This window comes from Eutrema salsugineum, unplaced genomic scaffold (genome assembly GCF_000478725.1).
Source record: "Eutrema salsugineum unplaced genomic scaffold, Eutsalg1_0 scaffold_4, whole genome shotgun sequence".
NCBI lineage: Eukaryota > Viridiplantae > Streptophyta > Magnoliopsida > Brassicales > Brassicaceae > Eutrema > Eutrema salsugineum.
This window is the reverse complement of record NW_006256686.1, coordinates 6,928,406-6,933,452: the sequence shown is the minus strand read 5'-3', so window position 1 is coordinate 6,933,452 and position 5,047 is coordinate 6,928,406. Positions and strand designations below refer to the sequence as shown.

General features: G+C 42.0%; 1 non-coding gene across 1 annotated transcript; it reads left to right on the top strand.

The window, feature by feature from the left end:
• Positions 1 to 1,186: 1,186 nt before the first annotated feature.
• On the top strand, positions 1,187 to 1,293 carry LOC112084801. The gene has a single exon (XR_002898461.1). It is a non-coding gene; the product is annotated as a small nucleolar RNA R71 (small nucleolar RNA).
• Positions 1,294 to 5,047: the final 3,754 nt, after the last annotated feature.

Below are 5,047 nucleotides of genomic sequence, written 5' to 3'. Positions count from 1 at the left end.
CTTAAGACTCTTGATCCCAAGTCTCTCCACCATGTCTAAAGACATTACACTGATGCTTGATCCAGAATCACATAAAGTATTGTCCACTTTTAAACTTCCAAGACAGAATGAGATGGAGAACTTTCCTGGATTACCTAGCTTGGGAATTGATTTGGGTTTCACCCTTGTTGAATCAGTTCTAGAGACTCCATCAGATGTCCTTCCTTGAACCATTCTCTGATCCTTTCTTTCACTAATCTTAGAATCATTCTTTCTCATATCAAAAGAAGCTGCCTCCCCACCTTCTTTCTCAATGTCCTCATTGAGATCACAGAACAGGAACTCAAACTCATCTATGATGGCGTCCTCATCATCTTTTGTCATGCATTTTTCACTTGAGACATTGCCATGGAGAAGATCCTCAATTTCTTGGACAGCAGCATGATTCTCAGCATTTGAGAGGATTACATTGCAGTATTCTGTTTGATGTGCAACTAATGTCCCTGGTAAAGATCTTTGAGCTTGAGAACTGCAGTGGCCCTTGTTGTTCTCTAGAGTCTTGACTTTGGAAGCCAAGGTGGAAAGTTGAGTTAGAAGATCAGAATAAGTGCAATCCACCTTGTTGTTAACCTCTGCCATTTTCTTGTTGAAGTCCATGGCACCATTTGCTTGACCTTGGAGGATTTTCTGGAGCAGGTTCTGCACTTCTTGATCCTTATTCTCTGAGTTCTGTTGGAGACGTTGTTGTTGGGGAGGGACAAAACCTTGTTGTTGAGTGTTTTGAGGATAGAAGTTCTTGTTTGGGGGATTCTTGTAGTAGGTAAAGCCCTTTTGGTAACCTTGTTGGCCACCTAAAAAGTTCACCTCAGTTGTGATGTCTTCCCTTTGAAATGTGTCATGAAACACATGATCCACATCTCTAACAAAGTTGGCTGACTGATGAGAATCTAAGAGAAGTGTGTCTAGCTTCTCATTGAGAGACTTGATGTCTTTCCTTGTCCTATCCTCTTCAGCACTCACAGCTCCTCTTGAATTCCTTTCAAAGTCTGATCCATAAAGCTCATCACTCTGAGCTACATTCTCCACTAGGGTCATGGCATCATTGACTTCCTTGGTAATGAAATTACCATTTGAAGCTGTGCCCAAGAGGAGTCTGACCTTTGGTAAAACACCTCTGTAGAAGGTACTTAGGAGCTGACAATCTGAGAATCCATGGTGAGGGCATTGCATGGTATACCCTCTAAATCTTTCCCAAGCCTCACAAATGATTCATGGTTCTTCTGACTGAAACTTGAGATTTCATTTCTTAACCATGCTGTTCTTGATGAAGAGAAGAACTTGGTTAGAAATGCTCTTTTGCATTGCTCCCATGTTGTGACTGATCCTTGAGGTAGAGTATTTTCCCACTGATGAGCTTTGTCTCCTAGAGAAAAAGGGAACAGCCTCAACTTGAAACTGTCTTCACTCACTCCATTCATCTTAGTTAGATCACAAACTCTATCAAAGTTGTCAATGTGATCTAGTGGGTCTTCTACTGCCAAGCCATGGAACCTGTTTGATTGCACCATGTTGATCAAGCCAGACTTGATCTCAAAATCGTTTTCAGGTGTTGGAGCTTGAATCCCATGTCTTTGACCCTGAGCATTGGCTTCATCACCAGCTCCCATAACTTGTCTTGGACGTGGAGGTGGCGGGTCATGCTGATTCTGGTGGTTTCCATTACCACCATGAGCCTGTTGCCCTTGATCCATACCAAACCTCTCAATGTGCTCAGCTCTTTCTTGTTGTCTTCTTTCCTCACTTCTGGTGTTCATACACCTGAAAACAAAGACAACACTTGAAAGGTAATCAGTTAAACAAAAGAAAATGACTTGATCTCAAGAAGATCTAAAGTCCTAATGCTAGAATGAATCTCCAATTGGCAACGGCGCCAAATTGATAGTAGGAATTTTTCAATCCTTGATCAATTCCTCAACTACTCATGTCATTGTAGCACTTGAGGTATCAATCCAAATGGAGAGATTCTAGACACTAGAACTATGAGGAGCTATCTTAATTCAAGTCTAATAAGCAGATGAGTTGGTAACAAGGTGATCTAAAAACATAAAGCAAACAAGAACAAGCAGTAATTAAGAATTAAACAAGCAAGAGAAACTGAACAAACACTTAAATTCAAATAAAGAGAAAGCTAAACCTCTAGATGTGATCATTGATCAGGGTGCTTTAAATGTGAATTCATGATGCTAAGCAAACAATGCAACACTTGCAATTCTTTAGTCTAGACTTCCAACATAGATTAATTCATTCCCATGACAGAAATCCCTTTGCAAATTACTTAATCAAGACTAATTCCCATTAGTGAATAAGTAATCAACAAGCATAAGGTTCCAAGTCTAATATGACCAGACAGCCTCTTTGTGCATCAAAATAAGAGCTAAGAAAGACTGAATCTTATACGAAAGATAAAGCAAGCAATCACATGATCTCAAAACATTTTAACTTAGAACTATAATCTAGACTAATCATCATATGAAGGCATTAACCTCTACACTATTCCATTTTCAAACCAAATCATCATTTGTGAAATATGAATCAGTGAGCATTAAGAAACAGTTCTAATATGTCATTCATGCATTTAACAATCATTCCCATGATGAAAAAGGCATAAACCCTTAAGTTAGCTCATTCAGGCATTTCATCAAACACTTTTGGTGCATCAAAATGCCTATGATCTAGACCCAAGTGATTCTCAAGGATCTAGCTTTAAGAGCGGCTAACTAAGGAAATTAAATGAGAATCTAGACCCTAAACATCACAAATCAAACATCTAAGCACTTTAATCTACACACCTAGAAGCTGAAAAGATGACTACTCACTAATCATGATGAACACACCATTTCCTTTGCAAGAGGTGATGTTAATCATGATTAGAAGCAAAGATGAGATGATGCAATGACAAGAAACAGCCTTAGGATGATTAAATCAGCAAGATATCTCTTAATCAAAAACGTTTTTACAATAAAAATGAAAGAAAGTTAGAGAGAAACTAAGATATAAGATAAGATGTTTTTTAGGGTTTTTTCCCAAAAAAGTATTTATACTAAGTGTTATGGACCGGGTCAGCCCGGAACAAACCGGGTACTGACCCGGCTTTGGTGGGTAAAGATGAGGTTTGCCACGGTCTAGCAGTTCTTGGTCAAGCCGTGGCAAGTGACCGTGTCAAGTGCCCAAGCTTCTGTTCTTGGATGAATCTTGGTGCCATGGGTTCCCTCTGGTCGTGATGCATGGCCGTGTCAAGTCTCGAAGCTCTGAAGGATCCCAAGTGTTGGCTTGCCACGGTCAAGTGTAGACCGTGGTGTGGAGACCGTGTCAAATGCCGAAGGATTGCATCAAGTGCCACGGTCAGATGTGGACCGTGACAGTTTATCGTGACTTGGACCATTCATCTGTTAGAATGCTTCAGAGGTTGCCACGGCCAAGTGTAAAGCCGTGGTGTGGAGACCGTGTCAAAACCCGAAGAACTGCAATCAAGTGCCACGGTCAGATGTGGATCGTGGAATTCCACCGTGCCATCTTTCCCTTAGCATAATTTCAAGACTCCTCGGACCACCGCAGCGTTCAGGACTCCTTGGACCACTTCACATTCAGGGGAGCGTAACTTCTAGGGTACGGGTCCGAATGGTGTGATTCCAGTTCCAGTGGATAGAAGACTCAGACATATTCAACTTTGGTGAAGGAACCTTCGGTGCTTGGGAAGTGGAAGGTTTCGTGGAGGGTTTATCTTCGCAGTGCATTGACATGATCAGAAAGAGGCTTCTAGACATGCGTCCATTCCGGAAACGTTATCTTCTTTCTCATAGCTCGGAATTGAATGATCTCAGACGTTCTCGAAAGAGGACTAAAATATCTCGGATTCTGATGAAGGCCCTATAAACTGAATCGGTCTGGAAGTGCACAGTCCTTCGCATTCTTCGGAGCTCATCGGGTCGGTCCAAAACGGCAGCGAAACAGGCGTGCCTTCCGGTAAGCGTAACTCTCTATTCACGCCTCTAAATCCTATGATTCCACCTGCTCTGGAAACATGATCCAATCTTCTCCAAATTTGATGAAGCACCCGACAGTTGAATCGGACCGGAAGGTTCCCCGGACAGGAGGTTATTCAGGAGTATCGGATTGCTCCGGAATGGATGCGAGAGAGGTCTGTCTTCTGGTAACCGTATCTTTAAGCTCAGTGCTCCAAATGCCCTGATCCAACCTTTCCTAGGTTCTTGACTCAATTATCTCTAACTTTGCTGAAGACCCTGTAAGCTGAATCGGCCGGAAAGATCTTCCGGTGACGCGATTTCGGAAATGTATCTGCACCCGGGATTTTTGGCCGAGAGACTTGACCGCTGGTACGTGTTTTTGGCCGAGAGGTCTACCCGCAGGAAGGATTTTGGCCGAGAATCTTCGACCATCAGTACTGCATTTTGCCGAGAAACCCAAAATTGCTCCTTTTCACCATTTTTGATCATTTCAACTCTATTTCTTCATCTGAATCACATCCTCCACTCCAAATAGGCTCCAAAAGCACCTGTTTAACACTCCAAACCATGCAAAACTCTCTTGGACCTAATGCAATCTCCTAAGTCCTAAAAAAATGCCTAAAGACCTAAAATGCATGAGATAAGACATGATTTGGACTAAAATATGTACACTAAAAGATGGAATTTATGAATATATCAGCTGTTCAAACCCCAAAAGATTATTGCAATGCCATCTACTCCAATGATGACCATTCAGCTGTTGTGCAAGAGATTGAAGACCTCCTTTATGGTCAAGTTTGTAATGAGAATGCACACACTCATGTGGATGAGGACGCCATTATAGATGATTTTATGGGCTTCCTACATGAACTCAATGAGGACATTGAGGAAGACAGTGTGGGGGCAGCCGGTTCAGTTTTTTCTGTTCAGAAAGGGAATGATTCTGAGTCTCTTGAAACAAAGGAGCTGCCAACTGATCAAGCAATGACAACAGATAGTGCATCCACCTCTGAATCAGCTCAGATGAAGCCCACCTCCTTCCC